Below are 10,000 nucleotides of genomic sequence, written 5' to 3'. Positions count from 1 at the left end.
CCTCCTCTATATCAGCCAAGTCTTCCTTTTCAGATCCTGTTGCCCTCAGACTGCCCTCACTCCTCTAATGCAGCTCGTTGCCCCCTCGTCCCTGCCTTGCAGTCCCTAAAGAAAGAGAGAAGGAGAGAGAGAGAGGAGAAGAAACAGGGGATCTATTATTCATTAAAGTGGCAGGAGAGAATGGTAGTGGCATGCAGACACACGGAACATTATCCTCCATTATTCATTGCTTTGGCAGACACCATTATTGAGGGCAAGTAGGTAGCATGGCTTCTTGTGACACATCATTATGTATAGTGTACAGCACCGCCTCTGTCTCGGAGCTACTGGAACTACCGCTAGAACGGGCTTGGAAACAGAGCGTCTTCTGGAGACCATCCTTCCCAGTCAAGCAGGAAGAAAACAGAGTAATGAGGAGAAACTCATTTTAAGTTCAGCCAGACAGCTGTAAACCAAACGCAGACTTTATGACTTCGTCGTTGTTTCTCATGCTTTTCTGAAAAATCCTAAAGCTACTTCAATAACAACTGAAATCAAAAGAATGTTGGAGACACATCATGGAAACTTTCTGCGTAAATGAGCCAGATCTGTTTGACCCAGTATTGAGGATAGCCATATGTTATGCAGAGCTCTACAGTGAGGGGATGAGGTGAGGACGGTAGTTCTGATGGTATCATTGCCCCATACTCAGACATTCAAAGCGCACACACGCACACGCACACACACAGATGAAATGTAAGCATGCACACAAGGACACACACAGATACAGAGACAGACACCCACACACAACACAAACTCCCTTGGGGGCATTGCAGAGTGAGACAGACAGGCAGGCAGAGTGTTTCCTGTGACCACATGATGCCATCGTCAGTGTTCTGCTCTAATGGTGCGCGGGTAAGCTGTTTGTTCACCCACACCCACCCGCAATTGCTAATATGTGAGAGGTTATAGACCTACAGTCAGTGTCCAGACTTCAGTTTCCATTTAGCCCATCTGAACAGTGGGCTACAGTTCCCTTGATGTGCCATCGGCCTATTTGAAGTCCCTGTCTTGTGACTGTCAAATTTGTATCGCACCTCACAATCAACACACATAACGTAGCATAACTGCTACCATCCTCTTTTAACACTCCACCAAATCTTTCCCAAACATACCTTTTCTGGCCCTCCCTTCTCTTCATTTTCAACTGTCCCTTTCGCAGCATTTTCTCTACTGAATTAAAACTCGGAAATTGTCCTTTTTGTCTCTGTGGATCGACTTGAGCTTCTTCTGCCGTTTCCCAAATACATTTGGATATTGGCGTGTAGGCTTTTTGGCGCTTGTACAGTTAGATCCTGTGGCTTAAGCGCTAATGCCAGACAGCCTAAAATAATGAAAGAAAAACCTCAATGTGACCTATAGATATAAACTGCACAATAATTGAATGGATTTTTGAAGGTATTGTTTTCTTTATTCAACCCACCTTTCATCCACACAATATTTAACGATCCTGAACCCGCCCGCCCTGAGGATATAACCGCGGGGACTGCGGGTTATAAGTTAACCCACGCATCACTACTCTGCTCGCTGGGGCAGAACTCAGTGGGGTTCATCTTCTCCCTGAGGAACTGGCGCAAAATCTCCCCGACTACGGTGGAACAGAGACATCCAACTTTGACAAGGACCTCATTAACCAGGACAGAGCCAGGCTAATCGCTCACAGCACTGTTGGTTTAGAGAGGTGGCTCACACACACTGGGAAGGGGGCTAATACACACACACACACACACACACACACACACACACACACACACACACACACACACACACACACACACACACACACACACACACACACACACACACACACACACACACACACACACACACACACACACACACACACACACACACACACACACACACACACACACACAAGACATAGAGCTAGACATCTGCAGACTGGCTCCACTGTGACCCTCTGGGACTGCTGGTGTCACCATGGTGGGTAACCTAGCTTGCCAGGGCTATAACAACATTCTAAGAAAGTGGTAACTGGCAAAGGCCCATCGCTGGGAACAAGAAAATATGTCGACTGAGGAGAGGATCCTTATGTGGATGGGATTGGCTTAATGTTAGCATAGTGGGAGTGCTTGAGACACACTTGATGTGCCATTATATCTTGGAGCACAATTGGAAAGCGATTAAATCCCATGAAAGCTATTCAGATGAGACAAATGTGCACCCTGGTGGGATAAAAATCACTCTCAGGGTCATGCTTAGTTAAGCAGAGCTTCAATAGTGTACGTATGGAGGGGATTGAAGAGTCCGTGGGGATAGCACAACTCTACACATTACACATGCAGTATGACAGAGGTAGTCACCTATTACAAACAACCTCCATGGTCAGCAGTGAATCACCTGGAGAACAGGGATTGTTGTCTGCAGCCAGAGGTGGGCTGGTGTGTGAGGAAGAGCAATAGAGTGCAAGAGTGCCCACAATGGAGGATCGGCTTGTCAAAACCCAACGTCGAAATTGCCATCGATGCCATTGATTCTGATCCTGCACCGATTGATTCTGTGCCTCTACAGCGAAACGCCAGGGCCCCGTTCCAGACTCCCTCCTCTACGCCCTCTCCACCTCCTCATAACCATGGAGATGTGCTGATTTACCTCTTTTTTTGTGTGTGTGTTCACGATCGATACACATCAGCAGCCCCCCCCCCCCCCCCCGAGACGGATAGTAAACGGCCCGCGGGTGATGTATCACTGAGCAACACACATTAGCATTAACATGGGGGGAGAACACATTGTCCATACAGAAACAAAGCCTTATCACGCCATGTGTCATCTTTGGAAAAACAGGACACCATTCTGTTGTACTCTGCTTGTTTTACACGGCGGAGCATAGGCACTAGGACAGCACAGAGCTGGGAGCGGGATTTTAGAAACAGACAGACAGTATAGTCAGTCGCTACTTTATAAATGTGTGCTTAGGATGGAGGGAACACAGGAGTGCCTGTCGGGACCCAGGTGCCGGGGATGGTAATAGGCGGATAATGAATTCAGAGATTAGCGAATCCCACTTCGCTCCTCTCCCAGCGAACGAGGAACAAACAGCTTGTTAAAGAAGGACGTGAGGTGAGACGGCGGGGGTAGCAGTGTTGAAATGAAGGCGAGGCAGGAACACCTGTTCTGGCTGTAAGTGTAGGTTGAGACAAAAGGCTGCAGACAGGCCTGTCTCTGGGAACAGAGCGACTTGATAACAGGCTGCTTTGAGGAGGGCCTTTCGGGGGGTTGTCTGTTCTCTACTTTTTTAGAGGATAACTTATATCACACAGCTGGCTGCTAAACCTCTTCTTAAAGCCCATCAGCTCCTCTCAGCCACACATTTAGGGAGGAAGCTGGAGTTGCACTGCATACAAATGACTATGAAGCACAATGTGCCAGGAGCACAAATTAAGAAGGAGAACGATACTATGGAAAATAAGCAAAATTCAGAGGGTAGAAATAAAACTTTTCAGTACATCCACTGTAACCATGGGAACCTAAATGTGTTTTCCCAAAAGGCCTGTCTGCGCTATGGGAGAAGAGAGGAGACAATGTACAGCTCCCTGACAGAGAGAGCAGAGATATGCCATGCTCGGAATACCAATAGGGAACCGTGTCTGTGAGCTTGATCTCATATCTCATTCACAATCACCGAGTCATTGAAAGGGGCATATCATATCAGAAGTCAGTTGCCAACTGAATACTGGTACACATCAGTCATGCACAACCTACTGTGACTCATCTGTGAATGTTATTTTACCTGATTGTTTTTTTCTCCATATTGTAAAAAAACGAGATGAGGCTAACCAATGTTCACATAATTGTTTTCGCCACTGAGCAAATTTCAGGTCTGATGAGCGCAGACTTGAACGTTGTGAAAATGCTGTGCAACTTTTGTGGCGCGTTTACTGTGAACACTGCGTTGGTACCCACTTTAAGTTACAGTTATACCAGTGGCCAAGTACGCTAACGTCGCTATTTGATCCTAATGTAGACCTACCATAAAAAAACTATGGAGAAAATGCCCACATTTCTTTTTACATGAATCTGTTGCTCCTTCAGACAAGGAGGTGACTGAAAATGTTCTGTTGTTTGATGCAAGAAACCACTTCACCAAATAAATATCATTATTTTTCCCACACCATTATAACAGAGAATCAGACAAATAATGCTACCCTCTGCCTATTGGCTACTTAGCTTATCAAAGCCTGTCTCAAAATACAACACTGCCCCTTTAAGACATAAAAAAAGCTCTTTACCTAGCAAAGAATATGAACAAATGTGCACAGGTGGCTACATGCAGCTCTCGCTTTGATCTCAAAACAAGCGCATCTACTCGTAACCCCTCACCCTGTAAACACAGTCCAGCTCAATATGGGCCGGAGTCATGCCTGTAAATGCAATAGAATCCTACTCCAATGTGCTCTGCCTAACAGAAAATCTCTTGCATACTTTGTTTTGCTTCAGGTTGTTGCATTGACAGTAGCTAATATTTCATTGATTCGAGCACAATTCACACAGTAGAGGGAAACGTTGATAGTGTTGACTAAAGGGGAAAACTGGAAAGTTTGTGGAGTTCAATCTCTTGCTTCTCTGTGCGGGCTGAAATGTATTCTGCAAGGCAGTCCCGGGGGAGCTGTGCGCCCATGTGCAGCTTTAAGGGAACATTGAGGCCTACTCTACTCTATGGATGTCTTGAAATGCACTTTCCTCTCTTCACTTCTCGCCTGATGACTGGCCCTACCTGCTCCCTCTCTCCTCTCTGCGTTGCATTGTCAGAGTTCGATACTGATTCCACTCGACACCTGTTGCTGGAAGATGGATTGAACCACACACACAGAGCCAGCAGCTACATGGACCTCCTGACCTGTTGAGATGAGGGAGGGAGGGGTGGTAGCTAGAGGCAGGGATGTGTGTTAAACCACAGATTATCCATAATATATGGCTGCTCTAACAATGAAAATAAATGTCTTCAGAAATGCAAGGCAGTCGGGAGGAGGCAGGTGGGACCATTCCAGCCAATGAGACGGCAGTGAACAACAGGCTCAACTTCGGTATGAAGTGTTTTATTTCTCTCAAAGTTGTCACGTGTCCTACTTCGTACACTCGTAAAAACCTAAGCATTACAAAACTTCCATTCGATCAAATAAGCCACATGTAGCAAATAAGCTATTCATTTTTTTGTTAACCAAATTCAACTCTCGTTGTTACGACCTGACCTTAGTTATCTTTTTTATCTTTATTATTTGGTTAGGTCAGGGTGTGACAAGGGTGGTTTGTTTAGTTTTTGTATTGTCTAGGGGTTTTTGTATGTCATGGGGTTTTTCTAGTCTAGGTGTTTACATGTCTATGGTTGCCTAGATTGGTTCTCAATCAGAGGCAGCTGTTTATCGTTGTCTCTGATTGGGAACCATATTTAGGTAGCCATATTCCTAGGTTATTTTGTGGGTTGTTATTCTATGTTTAGTTGCCTGTCTGCACTAGTCATATTAGCGTCACGGTTCGTTTTGTATAGTTTGTTCAGTGTTCTCTCTTTAATTAAAGAGTTATGTATTCATTTCACGCTGCACCTTGGTCTCCTCCATATGACGACAGTGACACTCGTTGACCTCCATACAAATACTCCTCGCTAGGTGAGCGGAAAAACAACGAAGAAAAAAACACCAACCAACCACTGGGTCCAGTTCCTCCTCTCGCTTCGCCTCTTCCTCTCTGGTTAAACACATATCAGTGCTCCAATCACCATACAATGAGCCTATCAGCACACAGTACTGAACCAATCACAGCCAATCGTTTAAAACAGGTCACACACTGGTAGAATATTATACAAGCCACTCACTGGAGTCTACAGTAATAGATATTGTACATATCTGACATCTATATTCAGAAGTATTAGGCAGGGCAGAGAACACAGGAGATCTGATTAGCTGGAAGGAGGAGGAGAGAATGCAGAAAGTTTGTGTTTACTGGAGGCTAAATGTGTCTAGGCAAAGAGGCCTGTGTCAGTTTGAGTCTTATGAGCGAGGGCATGTTTATTGTGATACTGCCTGAGATAGCTTGAGGCTAAGAGGCAGATTGTGCCTTGGTTAACCGGAGTCGAGAGGAATAGAGGGAGTTAGTAGCAGGACACAGAATGTAAGCAAATGTGGAAAGGGGAGGGACTACACTATAATCACGACATTGGTTGTAGTTACAAACAGCATCTGTACTCCAACAGACAGACCTTCTGTGTGTGTGTGTGTGTGCCTCTGTGCGTGCGTGTGTGTGTGCCTCCGTGCATGCGTGCGTGTGTGTTTGTGTGCCTCCGTGCGTGCATGCGTGCGTGTGTGTGTGCCTCCGTGCGTGCATGCGTGCGTGTGTGTGTGCCTCCGTGCGTGCATGCGTGCGTGTGTGTGTGCCTCCGTGTGTGCATGCGTGCGTGTCTCCGTGCGTGCATGCGTGTGTGTGTGTGCCTCCGTGCGTGCATGCGTGTGTGTGTGCCTCCGTGCGTGCATGCGTGCGTGTGCGTGCCTCCATGCGTGCATGCGTGCGTGTGCGTGCCTCCATGCGTGCATGCGTGCGTGTGTGTGCCTCCGTGCGTGCATGCGTGCGTGCGTGTGCGTGCGGGCGTGCGTGTGTGCCTCCATGCGTGCATGCGTGCGTGTGTGCATCCGTGCGTGCATGCGGGCGTGCGTGCCTCCGTGCGTGCATGCGTGCGTGTTTGTGTGCCTCCGTGCGTGCATGCGTGTGTGCCTCCGTGCGTGCATGCGTGTGTGCCTCCGTGCGTGCATGCGTGCGTGCCTCCGTGCGTGCATGCGTGCGTGCGTGTGCCTCCATGCGTGCATGCGTGCGTGCGTGTGTGCCTCCGTGCGCGCATGCGTGCGTGCGTGCCTCCGTGCGTGCATGCGTGCGTGCGTGCCTCCGTGCGTGCATGCGTGCGTGTGTGTGCGTGCATGCGGGCGTGCGTGCCTCCATGCGTGCATGCGTGCGTGTGTGCATCCGTGCGTGCATGCGGGCGTGCGTGTGTGCCTCCGTGCGTGCATGCATGCGTGTGTGCCTCCGTGCGTGCATGCGTGTGTGTGTGCCTCCATGCGTGCATGCGTGCGTGCGTGCCTCCGTGCGTGCGTGCGTGTGCCTCCATGCGTGCATGCGTGCGTGCGCCTCCGTGCGTGCCTCCGTGCGTGCATGCGTGCGTGCGTGCCTCCGTGCGTGCATGCGTGCGTGCCTCCGTGCGTGCATGCGTGCATGCGTGCGTGTGTGCCTCCATGCGTGCATGCGTGCGTGTGTGCATCCGTGCGTGCATGCGGGCGTGCGCGTGTGCCTCCGTGCGTGCATGCGTGTGTGTGTGCCTCCATGTGTACATGTCTGTGTGCGCACGTGCATCCGTGTGTATATGAGTTAACAGATGAGCTCTGCAGAGCAGCACAGCAGCTCTCCCTGCAATATGTACCAGTTGTCTGGTGAATCCAATCCCCGTGTCCTCTCTCTCAGCTGTGCCCATCACAGCCTAATCAAATCCCCAGAGCACCAGGTGTGCCCAGGGCAGGTTAATCTAATGCCAGGTGTGCCCATCTCAGCTGAATTAGATCATGCTACATTAGGCGCAAGACAGATCCAGATATGTCATCTTCTCTCTGGGAGCGACACGGAGGGAGGGAGACGGGGACGGAGGGAGGGAGACACAGAGGGAGGGAGACGGGGACGGAGGGAGGGAGACGGGGACGGAGGAAGGGAGACGGGAACGGAGGGAGGGAGACACGGAGGGAGGGAGACGGGAACGGAGGGAGGGAGACACGGAGGGAGGGAGGGAGGGAGACAGGGAAGGGAGGGAGGAAACGAGAACAAAAAAAGAGTGAGACAAAAAGTGGTTGATTGTGTCAGGTCAATTTCATGAGCCACTTCACTTCCATTCCTTTGGAGAGGTTAGTGAGGTGAAAAGAATGGAGCATTCTAGCCATCGATCAGATGGGGAGGGGAAGGACAGAGAGCAGATCGACTACAGTGTAATGCTGTGTGTGTGTGTGTGTGTGTGTGTGTGTGTGTGTGTGTGTGTGTGTGTGTGTGTGTGTGTGTGTGTGTGTGTGTGTGTGTGTGTGTGTGTGTGTGTGTGTGTGTGTGTGTGTGTGTGTGTGTGTGTGTGTACACGTCTTCATAGGGTTAATAACTTCAGCTCTGTGAGTTTGACAGATTTGCACAGATTTGCTCTGTGATGGAGAAGACAGCATCGATCTAGGGGGTGACGAAAAGATACAAGAGATTCGTGTTCCCTCTCGTTCTGACTTCCTCTGTCACCCACATGTCAATGTCACCCATCTCTCTCCTTTCACCATTGATTATACACCATGTCTCTGTTTTTACCTCTATGTCACTCAGTCTATTCTATAAATGGGACCCTTATAATAATGAGTCATCCTCACCCTCCGCAATCTGAGGGCATCATGTGACACCCCCCCCTCCCCCTGAAGCAGACGGCTGTCTACCCCACAGGGGGCAACAAGCAGATGGTAAACAAGATGGCAGAGGGGGTGCCAGCCAAGAGGGAGGATCAACCAGTAAAAATACCAATGACTGTTCCATTACAAGAGGGAGAAAAGATGGAAGAAAAGAAGAGAGAGAGAGAGAGAGAGAGAGAGAGAGAGAGAGAGAGAGAGAGAGAGAGAGAGAGAGAGAGAGAGAGAGAGAGAGAGAGAGAGAGAGAGAGAGAGAGAGAGAGAGAGAGAGAGAGAGAGAGAGAGAGAATGGTAACTTCCACTTGTGAAGGTTAGTGAGTTACTGTTGTTGCTCCAGTAAGAGCCAGTGATTAAGGGCTCATCAGGCTCCGCCATCTTGATATCATTAATGGAGTCAAATGAACACCCCAGACAACTACGTCACTAAAGTCTCACAAGAGAAACTCTTTCAACCTGACAACATCTCTGTATCTCATGAGCTTTCTTCAGACTCGGTGCAGTTTCTTCAGACTACCAGTACTACTCCTTCTCCACGCACACACACACACACACACACACACACACACACACACACACACACACACACACACACACACACACACACACACACACACACACACACACACACACACACACACACACACACACACACACACACACACACACACACACACACACACACACACACACACACACACTAATTATTATTTGACACCAAAAACAGACCCCCTGGGAAGAGAGCTGGGAAAAGGCCCAGGGAACACTCCTTCCCTCCGTCTACTCCCTCCATCTCTCCCCTGGCTTAATGAGGACAGACAGACTGCTGCTGTGAAGAAGGGCTGAGGTCAGGGGAGGATGTGGACAGGAAAAGGACAGAGAGAACAAAGATGGGGAGGATGAAGAGGAAGATAGGTGCTCCTTGGGGTGATAGTAGACAGTGCCGTTACAATAATGGCTAACAAAAATGCCACACCAAATTTCAGAGCTCATTTCATTCTTCTTTTCCGTCGTTGAGTCTGACACACACACCGTAAGCTCTTTAAAGATGGTAGCAGAAAAGGAATGGATCAGTGCGTTGATACAGGGCTGGCTGAAATGATTGACACAGAGGACATGACAGAGACTTGACATCGAATGGCTGGTCTGGACATTGTCCTGGGATCGTTAGCCCTGCTATTCTAAGAGAAACGATGGTCGATCTGAATCAGCATGGGGTCACATAACGACTCCGGCCAAAAGCAGACCACCAGATAAACTATGGACCGGGACCTGAGCTAATTAAGTTCAGCCAATCTCGGGACATTAACACGATTGATCCCCCGCCCGTGCGAGATTAGAATCATTCCATCATTGATCAAGAATCAATTGCCACAGTCTATTTGGATTTGGACACTGCCCTGTTTTCAAACACGTGTAATAGAACTGCCCGTGGCTGTGAGTCTGGGGGTCATTTTAGGATTCAGTGTCCAATTCATTCCCGAAGCCAGCCTGCCCTTCTGGGAACCAGAGAGCCAATGAAAGGTGGAAGCCAGCCTGCCCTT

At 48.9% G+C, this 10,000-nt stretch overlaps 1 protein-coding gene across 1 annotated transcript in view; it reads right to left on the bottom strand.

Annotated features, from left to right (window-relative positions):
* Positions 1-10,000, bottom strand: part of LOC124035834 (docking protein 4-like) — a 68,421-nt gene that overhangs the window by 30,109 nt on the left and 28,312 nt on the right. The window contains exon 2 of the mRNA XM_046349610.1: positions 1-105. This exon is cut by the window's left edge and continues 194 nt beyond it. The gene's annotated coding sequence lies outside the window, so the exon portion shown is untranslated. The remainder of the gene's footprint in view (positions 106-10,000) is intronic.

This window comes from Oncorhynchus gorbuscha, linkage group LG05 (genome assembly GCF_021184085.1).
Source record: "Oncorhynchus gorbuscha isolate QuinsamMale2020 ecotype Even-year linkage group LG05, OgorEven_v1.0, whole genome shotgun sequence".
Lineage (NCBI taxonomy): Eukaryota > Metazoa > Chordata > Actinopteri > Salmoniformes > Salmonidae > Oncorhynchus > Oncorhynchus gorbuscha.
Note: the sequence above shows the minus strand (reverse complement) of the source record. Positions and strands in the feature narration are given on the sequence as shown.